The sequence below is a fragment of the Canis aureus genome, chromosome 10, assembly GCF_053574225.1.
Source record: "Canis aureus isolate CA01 chromosome 10, VMU_Caureus_v.1.0, whole genome shotgun sequence".
NCBI lineage: Eukaryota > Metazoa > Chordata > Mammalia > Carnivora > Canidae > Canis > Canis aureus.
This window is the reverse complement of record NC_135620.1, coordinates 72,227,053-72,240,549: the sequence shown is the minus strand read 5'-3', so window position 1 is coordinate 72,240,549 and position 13,497 is coordinate 72,227,053. Positions and strand designations below refer to the sequence as shown.

At 42.5% G+C, this 13,497-nt stretch overlaps 1 protein-coding gene across 7 annotated transcripts in view; it reads left to right on the top strand.

The window, feature by feature from the left end:
• The window catches only part of ASTN2 (astrotactin 2), an 850,745-nt gene that overhangs the window by 745,139 nt on the left and 92,109 nt on the right, over positions 1 to 13,497 (top strand). The window lies entirely within an intron of this gene.

The following is a 13,497-nucleotide window of genomic DNA, read 5'->3' as shown; positions in this document are numbered from 1 at the left end:
GATTATAAATTATGTAGGAGTAATATATGAGTAAATGAGTGAAAGAATAGATGAATTCATGAATGAATGACTAGATGAATGTGTAACTGCATGAAAAACTAGATGGTTGAATTAACAAAGGTAGGAGGAAAAGGTGGGAGGAAATGAGGGAGGGAGGGAGAGAGAAAGGAAATTCTCAAATCCCCTAACAAACACTATGAGTCTGTAGACTCTCAGCCAAGGAGTGAAAGATTTCTGAATGACCCCAGGCAGGAGACCACAGCCAGTTGGAATTAATCATGTGGCTAGCACAGAGATCAGCCAAATTTGACCGAGTGATGACGGCCTTGCAGTAGACTTTGTTACGCACCCGTTTATAGGGTGAGCTATTAACTGGCTCAGCATGGGGGTAGTCAGGCGCCTGACATCACAGAATGAATGAGGTGTTTGGGGTGGGGAGAGATGGGCTCTACGGCTCTGGTCTGCTGAGTCATCCTCAGCCCCGAAGGCTGCCATGCCATTATTCATTGGTCCCATGACTAGGAGCCAACCAGATCCATTTACTCTGGGCCACCTCAGAAAGCTGCATATTTATTTCAGAGGAGAAATGCATTAAGGTGAAGACCAAGAACCCAAAGAACCACCTAAGATCACTAAAAGTTGACCAAGCCTAAGTCATTTTAATGATTTGAATCAGATCTGGGTTTGAGTCTGGGCTTTTTTACTTGCTCTGTGGCGCTGGGCAAATCACTTTACCTTTCTGAGCTTCAGTTTACTCATCTATAAAATGTACGTAATATCAATCTTATATTTCTTTTTTTTTAAAGATTTTATTTGTTTATTTTAGAGAGTGTGTGTGTAAGCGGGAGAGGGGTAGAGGTGGAAGGAGAGTGCAATGTGGAGCATGATCTCACAACCCCTAGATCATGACCAGAGCTGAAATCAAGATCAGACACATGACCAACTAAGCCACCCAGGCACCTTGACTTTGTAATATTGCTGTGATCCACGTACAAAGAGTTAATGCTAAACATTTACTCTCTCCGTTCCATTTTTATCCTTCAGATTTCCCCACATTTTATTCATTGATCCATTAATTCAACAAATATTTAGTGAATGCTTACTCTACCAGATGCTATGGGCTGGTAATAAACCAAAGAAATAAAACCTCTTGTTTTTATAGAGTCAGCATTCTGGAGGATGGGAGGGTCACAATGTCACAGAACTCTTAGATCACCCTCACCTATCGTTCTAGAAGAAGAGGGAGATTGAGGGTAAAAATCAGTAAATAAATATAAGTATATACAATTTATCAGATTATGCTAAATGATACCAAAGGGAGAAGTATAAGTGGTGTTAGAATTGGAAGGGGGCTACATCATTTTAAATGAGGTGGTCAAAAAAGAGAAACATTTGAGCAAAGACCCAAAGGAGATGAGGAATCTGGAAGAAGAGAGTCTCTGGCAGAGGGAAGAGCAAGTGCAAAGGCCCTGAGGTAGGAGTGTGCCTCCTGTATTCAAGGGATGGCAAAGGAACAACCCTTGTTCACGTTGTTCTACTTCAGATTCCTTTCTCTGCCACTCTGCTGAGAGAATTCGTAACTAACCTTCAGGTCCTAGCTCCCTTTCCCTGGCCATCTTGGTAGAGGAATTGGTCTGTAACCATCTACTTACATCTTTCCTTTCCACTGCGGAATGCGGGTTCCAAGACATCACAGTTTGTGTTTCTCTTGATCGTCTCCGTGTCTTCATCATAAGGAATGTTCTCTAGGTCAGAGTGGGCCCCAAATGAATGTTTACTGAGTGTGTTATGAGAAGAACAAAATGGCCTTCAGAACCTTCCCTGTCATCTCTGCCTAATCCAGGCCCACTGCCTCTTCCTACATTATCTTTAAGGTCCTGCATAGACCTTGCATCCTCTAAGAAGCATTCTTTCGCTGTCAAGGTCATGCTTACTTCTCCTGGACCTCAACTCCACAGAGTCCACACGGGATGGGATTCTAATTAGCAAGCCACATGAAACATAAAAAGAGTTCTGGGGAATCCCTAGGTGGCTCAGCGGTTTGGCACCTGCCTTTGGCCCAGGGCATGATCCTGGGGTCCCAGGATCGAGTCCCACATTGTGCTCCCTGCATGGAGCCTGCTTCTCCCTCTGCCTGTGTCTCTGCCTTTCTCTCTGTCTCTCTCATGAATAAATAAATAAAATCTTTTTTTAAAAAAAAGAGTTCTGGGATCAGTTAGTTTGGAAGGTTGTTGGTTAATCAAACCTAAGTGGGTCTCTATACTCAGCAACTTCTCGGAGACTTTGATAAGGATGTTGTGAATCTCGAAGAGAGGGATTGACAAGGAATGTTTCCTAAATATATTTGACTATGATGCACCCTTTTCCCAAAGGAGCCATCTTCAGAAACCCTCTCTGGGAAATACGGGATTGAAGCTTAGCTGGGCTCTCCCAGCTTTTGGAATATTTTTTGGTTTAACCTCATCTGACCTCTGTCATTCTAGCTTCATGGCCCAAGGCAGCCACCTTGGTTTTGGTTTCTACCTCCTACTTGCCTGCTGAGAAAAAGGCTGTTCAGGAAGGAGAAATGACCTCAGACTTTAAAATTTTCCTGGCCATAGGGAACCCTTAATGAAGTATAAAGAGTCACAATTATGAGAATTGGGAGAAAGCCAAGGGAATGAAAAGGGGATGACCCAGGTCTGTGGAAGAAGAGGGCATGGCTTTTTACTTCTTACCTTCTGTAGCTGCCTTCTCAGGCCATCTCGACAATAACAATTTGGCAGGTCAGTCCAGGCTGTAAAAATTAAATTAGTGGTGGTATGTAGTGGATGCAGTTTGATACCCACAGGGACGGGATTTTTATCTTCGCTCCCTGGGGCTGACGGGAGATGCCAGCAGGCCCTTCCAGATTTTGACAAGGAGACTCCTGTGGTTTCTCAGATTCATTTTGTCTGTGTCTTTCTCAAATTCGTTCTTGGGTTCTGTTCCTCTCTTTGGTGGTCTCCCTCATCTCTTAAAGTTGGAATGATTTTTTTGGTTCTGGAACCTGATGAGCTAAAGTTTAGGAAGTGGAGGATGACAGCTGGTACAGTACAGAGACGAGAAAATGCAACGGACTTTTCCCCCTCGACTTATTTCATTTCACTTCAGTTCATTTTAAGTCAACAGACGTTTCCACCAGCACCCCTATCATAGGCATCAGGGAGACTAAGGTGAATAAGTGAGAGCCATTTTCACAAGAACTTTACAATCTAATAGGGGAAGACAGAAAAGTGACTGAATGCATCAGGATATACACTGGGCTGGAGGGGGAGACAGGAGTGTTTGGGGGGGTTTGGTCTCAAGGGATGAATTTGAAGCAGAGACACTCTGTCTTTCTCTCTTTTTAGAACATTGCTTTTCAACATGTATGATGTCTTCAGACTTATTTTTCCTAAACTCTCTCAGCTCCATTTTTATAAACAACCTAGGGTTCATCTAGACTCTCCTATGTTCAGCCCTCCCAGCAGATTAACTTTGCTCTCGTGGTAACTTTCCCAGCTTCTTTGCCTGTCAGATACCAGTTACAACTGCCAGTTGAGATAACTTCATTTTCTCTAATAAGCTTTATTTTTTCCCCCACTAACTTCTTTCTCTGCCTTGTGACTAGGTCTAAATGTTGGTACTAAGTTCTGTGCCTCTAAAACAACTTAAGTTTCTATCCGTGAATGTGTGGATAAAGAAAATATGTGTGTGTGTATTGTGTATGCATATTATATATATGTATATATATATTTATGATACATACACATATATCCCTTTATACATATTTATAAAGGAGTATTATTCAGCCTTAAAAGAGAAGGAAATCTCACCTTTGGCAGCAACATGGATGGACTCTGAGGGCATAATACTAAGCAAAATAAGTCAGAGAAGACAAATATGTATGTTCTCCCTTACGTGTAAAATCTAAAAAACCTGAATTAGAGAAATAGAGAGTAGAATGGTGAGAGCCAATAGTTGTTGGTCAAAGGTTACTAATGTCTATCTATAACATGAATAATTTCTGGGGATCTGATGTACAGCATGGTAACTACAGTTAACAGTACTGTATTATGTACTGGAAAGTTGTTAAGAGAGTAGGTCTTAAAAAGTGTTTACCACACACAAAAAGATAATTTTGAGGAGGGTTGTTAACTAACCTTACTGTAGTACTCATTTCACAATATATGAATGTTATCAAATCATCACATTATACACCTTGAACTTATGTACATTGTATGTCAATAAAAGTTTGGGAGGAAAAAAATGATCAGTAATTAGCCCCAGGAAACTAAAAGAAGTTCTACAAGAAAATAAATGTCGTAATTGTATTCCACCTGGCTCAGCATTAAAAAGAGTTCTGTACCTCTAACATAGTATTTATCACCTTCACTTATCCCAAAAGTATTTATTAAATGCCCCTGGAGCCCCAGATATATATTGCTAGAAGTTGAGATAAGAAAAGGCATAGCCCTTCCCACATGGTACTTAAGAGTCTAGTGGGAGACACACACATTAGTTGAATTATAAAACTAGTGAGTGGGTAAGGAAAAACACTTCCAAAAAAAGAACTCTCACATGCCCCAGGATTTGAGGCTGGGGGAAGCTGGAGTGATGGACAGACTCACTGCGAGTAAAGGAGACAGTGAGGGGAAAACAAGAAGAGAGGAGGAAGGATGGGGAGGTTCCTGGTTTTAATATTAAGGCTTTGGGATTTTGTTGTAAATAGAATGGAAATAAGGCAAAGAGTTTGATGTTTCATAAAGGGCTAGACTTCTTTTTGTCACTCTCTTCTTAGTGACCAGAAAAATGCCAAGCATGAGGTCTCAACAAATGTTTATTGAGTGAATGAGTTAGTGATTTAGGGATATGATCAGATTTTCTTTTACAACTATTGCTGTGCTGTTATGTGAAGAATGAATTGCAAAGAAAGCAAGAGAGTAGATGTATATAAGCCAAAGGAACCTGCAGGTCATATGTAATTGCAGCCCATCATGGACCTCAATGGGTTGAGGCACTGTGTGCATGTGTGCGCGCGCGCGTATACATACATATGGCAGTACACACACACACATAGTGAAGAATAAGGGCACTGGGGCCAGATGGCCCTAAGTTCAAATCCCAATCCTGCTACCTATTAAGCAGCATGACCTTATATATGTTGGTTTTAGCAATTGTTCCTTTATCAACAAAATACCGACAATAGTAGTAATTACCTGTTTGATTGTTGTGTAGATTAAACGGGGGAAAAAAAACATAAAATGCCTGGCACACATAAATAGTTTAGGGAGTAAGGAGAGTGAATAATATAGAGATCAATAATTATGCATTCTGAAATCAGGCTTCCAGGGGTCAAATCCTGATTCTGTTACAGCTGTGTGACCTTGGACAAATTCTTTAGGTTCCCTGTAGCTTAGCTTTTTATATCTGTAAGTAAGAAAATAATATGACAAGTCCATCATCCCTTATCCAGAATTCGTGGTACTAGATGTGTTTCTGGATTCAGGATTTTTTTCTTTTTTGATTTTTTGAAAGCTAACACAGTGCCTACATCATATATTTGTAACATTCTCATTGGGTTCTCTGACAGCACCTGCATAATCAAACTTTTTTTTCCACAGCTGTACATACATTTACACATTAACACATCAAATGGAATTAAAGGAAAAAGACCGTTAACAGCTCACAATTAATTCAGATCAGAATTTTCCTCTAAATAAATGGTGGAAAAAAATGGGGTGTGCGCTCCGTCTTCTTTCTCAGCACCAGTAGCATAGGACCTGGCGGAGAGATGTGTTCAGCATGTGTCTGTTGAATTTCCTCTCCCTAAATTATTTTCTTGTCCATCTGGTCTGATGAGATTTCCAAGGTCTCAGCCTTCTGTATTAGTCTGTGAATTGGAATAAGGTTAAGGCAAAGGACTAATGCTGGAACAAAGGCCCGGTGTGGAGTTTCCCAGGGTCCTTCTAAGAGCAGCATTTACACTTGAGGGAAGACGGAGATCTCCTCCAGCCTTACAGGGCTCAGGCCTTTCACAGGAGGCATGCTCCTCGGTCACCGGCTGGCAAGAAAGAGGGTGAGGAGGGTGGAATGAGAACTGCTTCTCCTGCCCCCCACGTGTAACCTCCACAAAGGCGAAAATCTATTGTTTGTCTTGTTGTCTTTGTTCTATTGACTGGTCTGTTTTGAGCACCTGCAAGAATGACAGACTCAAGGTAGATACTCAAGAAATTAAATGAAAAAACATTATATGGTCTCATTCATTTGGGGAATATAAAAAATAGTGAAAGGGAATAAAGGGGAAAGGAGAAAAAATAAGTGGGAAATATCAGAAAGGGAGACAGAACATGAGAGACTCCTAACTCTGGGAAACGAACTAGGGGTGGTGGAAGGGGAAGAGGGCGGGGGGGGGGGGTGGTGGTGACTGGGTGACGGACACTGAGGTGGGCACTTGACGGGATGAGCACTGGGTGTTATTCTATATGTTGGCAAATTGAACACCAATAAAAAATAAATTTATAAAAAAAGAAATTAAATGAAAAAAGTAAATGAGCATTTATTAAATATCTACCACGAGTCAGGCAGCCTTACAGAATCCACTAGATCCTCACATCAGTCTTATGGAGTCCATAGTATTTTTGTCTCTGTTTTACAGCCAAGGAAACTGAGGCCCCAACAAACTCACATCATCAGGACCCACATCTTGGCCATAGTAGCCCTGGCTTACTCTTCTGTGTCACACAGTGTGAGGTGCCTTGAGAAAGGGAGGATAATTTGGTAACTGGCAAGTGCCTCCTGTCAGCCAGAGCAGAGCAGGGTGGGGTAATTGGGCTCAGGCTGAGCTGGGTGGTCTGAGAGAGTCCAGCCCAATCAGAACCCTCGGCTCAGCAGAGTTGAGCAGATGTGACTTCCTCAGATCTGATACTCCTGGGCTGCTTAGGTCTGCCTCCCTGAGGCAAGTGTCCTGGGCTAGAGGAATACCAGGTCATTGGCCTGTGACTGTGAGCCCTGATTGTGCTGGGGAATGGCTGGTGCCCTTCCACAAACTTTGATCCACGGAAGCGACAGAGAGAACCTTCCATAACTCCTCTCAGCCACTTGCTGACTGTGTGACCCTAGGCAAGTAGTTTTTTTTTCTCTTCCATCCAGTTTAAAAAGGGGTGACTGTATTTACCTTGTAGAGGTAAGGAGAGAATCTGAGGCGGTGAATACAGGGTGTTTGGCACAGTTTCTGTTACAGTGATAATCTCTCGTAAATGCTGTTGGTTGAGAGAGAGAGAAAGAGAGAGAGCAAGCATGCATATGCATGCAAGCGAGAGGAGGGGATCGAGAGGGGCAGAGGGAGAGAATCTTTTTTTTTTTAATGTATTTTTTATTGGTGTTCAATTTACTAACATACAGAATAACCCCCAGTGCCCGTCACCCATTCACTCCCACCCCCCGCCCTCCTCCCCTTCTACCACCCCTAGTTCGTTTCCCAGAGTTAGCAGTCTTTACGTTCTGTCTCCCTTTCTGATATTTCCCACACATTTCTTCTGAGGGAGAGAATCTTAAGCAGACTCCCTGCCCAGTGCACAGCTCAATTCGTGGCTCAATCTCATGACCCCAAGATCATGACCTGAGTTCAATCAAGAGTTGGATGCTCAACCAACTGAGCCTCACTGGCTCCCCTGCTGCTGCTGTTGTATTGATATTTTCTCTGAGAGTCTCCAGATGGTTCACCATGACACTTACTGAATTTGGGACCCAAGGTTGGGATGGTGGCTATGTGCAGACATCAGTCTCAGAGCTCCGGGAGCATGGGGGTAGTGCCCTTCATCTCAGGCCCTATCACATAGGATGTGATGGATCATGGTGAGAGTCCAGGACTCAGTTGCCAAAAGACTGATCCACAGTGGGGTGGGCACAGTCATTCTATTTCTGTGTTTGTAGTTTTCTAATGGGGCTTGTGCAAAAACAGAAATCCAACAACGTATGTTCAATCGTAGTCTCTTGGAATGTGGACAGAGCTTGAAGTGAATGCCAGTTCAGGGCTGTTGAGGAACCAGAGAACAAAATGAGAGGGGTGTATGTGTTTGTTTTAGTGTTTTGTTTGTCTGTATTATCACTATGCCTCTTTCATCCCAGGGGTTTATAATTGCTCAGAGACGTAGAAAATATTATGTTTGTTTATATATACTTAGAAAAAAAGTATGGGAAATGCACACCGAGATGGCACCAGTGGTTATTTTGAAATGGATTGATTGCAGGTAATTTTAATTTTTTTATATCTTTGCTTATATATGCTTCCCACTATTCCAGTGGAGGACCATGCATTACTATGATGAGTTATATAGGAATGAGAAGAGACTCAATCTAAGATCCTCCAAATTACAGTCCTTTCACTTCTGTACCAACCTGGGATTTCTTGAGGGACAATTTCCAACTGGCAGTGGCTCTGTCAAAATTGAGAGTAAGAAGGGCACAGAGCAAAAATTCTGGCCATCCATGCCTGGGCATTGAGGAAGAGGCATAAAAGCAAAAGAACATCATCATTTACAGGTTTCTCTTGCTCACTACCCACCACAGTGGCTACTATAATTACACTGTTATTTAATCCATTCAAGAATCCTGCAAAGGTACACAGTACTCTTCCAGTTTCACAGAAAAAGGGACTGAGACTTGGAACCCTTAAGTCAGTTCCTCAAATCCACATATCCAGGAAGTGGTCATTTAGATTCAAAAAGCTGTCCCTTTTAACCATTACATTGCTAAATTGAACAATACTTAGTCACACTCAGAGGTGCATATATGTTATGCTTATGTGTGTGTGTGTGTGTGTGTCCCTGTATACACTAATGACCTCAGCCTTCTGGGTGCTTACAAAAAAAAAATATATATATATATATATATATATATATATATATATATATATATAGAGAGAGAGAGAGAGAGAGAGAGAGAGAGAGAGGGACGTCTGGGTGTCTCAGTGGTTGAGCGTCTGCCTTTGGCTCAGGCTGTGATCCTGACTCGGTCCTGGGATGGAGTCCTGCATTGGGTTTCCCGTGGAAGCCTTCCCTCTGCCTATGTCCTGCTTCTCTATGTGTGTCTCTCATGGATAAAATAAAATCTTTAAAAACAAAACAAAATAATGGATAAAGTGGGTAGAAAACTCTTCCAGTATGTGAAAATGGTCATAGTTCTAGATTTTCATACAACCCAGCAGCACCAGGTTAAAGTCCAGGACGTTTGTGTCACCGCTGCCATAGAAACCTCAAACCAGAGGGAATCTTGGTGACCATCTTAAGTTACCAATCTCCTTCTTGCTTTCTTTCATGATTTCTGATTTCTTTTCTTTCTTTTTTTCTCAACAAGATACTAGCCAATAGGATACAACAATACATTAAGGAGATTATTCACCATGACCAAGTGGGATTTATCCCCGGGATGCAAGGCTGGTTCAACACTCGTAAAACAATCAATGTGATTCATCATATCAGCAAGAGAAAAAACAAGAACCATATGAGCCTCTTTTTTTCTTTTTTGATATTTCTCTTTCCCTCCTTCCCTTCCCTCTTTTTCTCCTCCTCCCCTTCCTCCTCCTTTTAATATCAGAACTTTTCCCGTAAAACACAACTTACAAAGGCCCAATATACAAAACCAAGTATAAGCAGGAGCTGAGGGAACTTAAAGGCATGAATCTAGACCCCCATGCTTGCCACCAATGAGGAAACTCCAGACCAGGGACACTGAGACACTTCTCCAGGTCTCTCTGAAACGTCTCAGCACAAGTGAGATGACACTCAAGCACTTGCTTGCTTCAGAGCTCTCTTCAGACGTCATTGCAACTAGTTATTCAAGTTTTCTGTTTTTCCTGCTGGAAAGTAAAGTACTTGGAGGGCAGAGACAGCATCTGGACTGTTTGCCACTGTCCTCTCGGTGCGTAGCTCTGAGCCTTGCAGCTGGTAGGGGTTGACTTCACTGTTGTTGAGCAAGTGATCTTATAGATGAGCATAGAAGATCCTTTTTGCCCAGCGCTGCCAGGCTGTGAGTTTGCACCGTGCCCCCTGATGGGTCGATGTACTCCCAGAACTAGCAACCCTCAACTCGAGATGCTAATTATCCTGAATAAAAATCCATCCCTCTGTAAGCTCCTATACCCTGAGGCCTCTCTTCATTCCATAACCAGCAGCTTCTGTCATTCAGCTGTCAGGTCCAGGGTTGGAATGGGTTTTGTTTGTTTGTTTAGGTGGCCATGTTATTATTTAGTAAATATTAAATCTTTGGAGAAATCCATCCCCTTCCTTTTCTCCTCCCCCTCCAGGACTGGGGACCTCCTCCTCCTCCGCAGTGTCTTCAGAGCCCTATCCAATAGCTTTCCCTGAGGTCAGCTTCAGCCAGAGGTCTTGGTGAACTCTGATGGCCTCGGGGTGGGGTGGGGTGGGGTGGGAGGTGGAATATACTGAGTGCGGAGGAGAGAACCCACCCCCATCCCACTGAAACCCATTTTCTGCAATTTGGGCTTGTCCTGGTTTTACCCTCTTGCTCTGCTATGTTTCAAACTTAGGTGGGGTGTGCGTGCAGGAGAAGGGGACTGTATCCGGGCCCCTGACTTGCCTTGGCTCAGAGATCCAGCTGTGCGTGAGTGGGCTGGCCTGTGCAGCTGGCCTTGCCTCTCTTCTTGGCCAGGGAGTGGAGAGGCCCAGGCCGGGGAGCTCAGAGAAATCAGAGGGCCTCAGCTGCTTGCTGGGGTGGCAGCTGGGGACTGTTTTCTGTGGTCTCTAAAGTCATGGAGGCCTATTTTCTTTCCAGGGCCTGTGTAGCCCCACTTCTCTCCCATACGGGCAGTTGCTTGAGGAGAATAAATGCTCCTCAACATCCTGGTATCACTTTATATGAATTATTTTTCCAAGAAACCAAAACCTGGTTTCCCTGAAAAACAGAGTTCATTTGATCCCCTTCAGAATGTTCTGGCTGGCAGTTTCAGAGTTTGGAGAGCTCAGATAATCCCAGAGTTTCCCTCCTCGAAGGACCCCAGAAAATCATCCAGCACACTTTCTCCTAGCCCTCACTTGAGCATCGCCTTCACAGTTTTGTCATACCTGAGATATTAGTAACTTGATGTGCTCTTCTTGACACTGACTCCTTTCTTTTTTTGTTATTACTTTTATTTTTGGTTAAATCGATGATTTCAAAATGGGAAATTTATGTCACTACCAGTAAATGGAAAACCAGGATTATTTGCCATAAATAGAAGATAACTCTAAAAATCAATACAGTAAAAACAAAACAATTTTATATAATTCTGGACAGATGGTATTGCCTCTAGAAGGTTCTGAGCCAGAGGCTTATTCTTTTAAAGAAAGGAGGTTGGCACATGTTACAGAATTGTCAAAAAGAATATCAGCACTTATCCAAGCCATTCTCTGAAACTAAATTTAAAGAACTGAAAGAAAATTAGAAGGTGGTTGTTTTATTTTTTTTTCATTAACTGATTTAATTTTGATGTGTCCCACACTTTGGTAAACACCATGTGACCCAGTAGAATGGTTTTTACCAGGGAAGGGACTGGCTGCCCGTCACACAGTGAATCTGTGACAATGGTGGGACTAGACCCAGGACTCTGAACTCCAGAGTAGGTTTTCCCCTGCCCCCTAAACACACACCAATGGCCTCTATGAAGGGAATAACTCATTTTTTCAGGAGTAGGGTCTCACTGGGTAAGGATTTTGTCAAGAAAAAGATTGTCATTTTTTTTTCCCACCTCACCACTCTGTGTCTGAGGTATTAAGACGGGTACTAGGTTTTCAGCATTCTAGTTATTGCTGTATATTTTTCTACCCTAGTTAAGAAGTACAGTGGAATCAAACAATTATTTTAGTGAGAGGGTAATTTGTGCTAAATTATGAAAACTTGAGAGTAAATCAGTTACAAGCAGGCTGAACTCTGACAATGAATAGTTTAATAATTCACTCATCATTCAATGCTCTTGAGCAACTTACACCTTTAGCTATGCCCACTTATTACTAGTAGAACACCCTTTGCTTATCAACCCTCTTGATTTTTTCTTTCTTGATTTCTTAATTTCTTTTTTCTTTTGTTTTTGATACATCTTTCTTTCCCTTCATTCCCATCTTTTCTCCCCCACCCTTCCTTCTTATTTTATTTTATTTTATTAGAGCATGAGAAGGGTAGGAGGGAAAGGGAGAGAGAGAATCTTAAGCAGTGCAGAGCCAGATGCTAGGTTGGGATCTCATGACCTTGAGACCATGACCTGAGCCAAAATCAAGAGTCAGACACTTAACTGACTGAGCCACCCAGGTGCTCCATCCTCCTCCGTTTAATATCAGCAGACCTTTCCTTAAAATACAATTTAGAAAGGCCCAATGTACAAAACTAAATGTAAGGAGGGGCTTAGGTGTTCTGTTCTTCCAATGGAAACCTACCAAACTTCAACATTTGCTCAAGGTCAAAGAACTGAGAGACAAGTTCACCTCAACTTTGACTTCCCCAGATTTTCTAGGAGACTGAGGGAAGACAGTAACTTTCACTGAGTACCAACTATGTGCTCAGGGCTGTGCTAGGTGGGTGCTATTATTGCAACTTCATGCATGGAGCAGTGGAGATTCAGCGGCAGCACTGTGCCCAAGTCACAGGAGCCTAGGCAGGTAGAAATTTGATTTGTGCTCATATCTTTTCTATTCCAAAGCCAGCACTCTTTCTGCTGTATTCCAGAGATGTGTGCTTATAAGTTATTTGAGAGCATTTTTTTTCCACATGTGCTTTTCATTTCTCAAGGCCTAACACTGTGCCTTATGCACAGTGTCTGCTCAGTAAATATCTGTGAAGGATAATGATAATAAAACAGATGGGAGAAGTTGAGGCCCAAAAGAGAAAAGTGAAGGAAAGTGAGTACCTGTCCTTGGCCCCATGCTGTCTGGACTTCACTACCTCACCTAGGGTTCCTTGTAGGTAAATGCTGTAAACATCTAAAGTTGCATCCTTTTAATTTATTCTTAATTTGGGAACTAAAATGAACTGGGGTAAGACTGATTATTGATCAGTCTTATTTTAGAGTCAAAGGTAGACTCTCTGGCCTCTTTCCTGGCATGTCTGTAGATTTGCAGACCATTAAAAAAAAAGAAATTTATGAAACAAAAAAGCAAAGAGAGAGAGGAAAAACTTGGTCTTTGAGAGGGGGTATGCCAAAGCTGGGCTCAGACATCTCGTAGACTCTGAGTCTTACCTGGCCTCATCCTTTGATCCTGCCTCTGACTTCTCTGTACTTGGCCTCTTGCTTTCAGCCTTAGTGACCCCCACCCCTACCACTGAACCTTTCCCATTCTTGTCATGATACAAACAATTTCATGTATTTCCGAAGAAAGCTATAGAATCCCACCCAAAACCCTTGACTTCCCTACAGACGCTGGGTTTGTTCATTTGCTGTGACCATGGTGGCTTAGACCAGAGTGGCTGGACCCGAGCTTAGTCCCAGGCAATGCCCAGTTTCAGGGT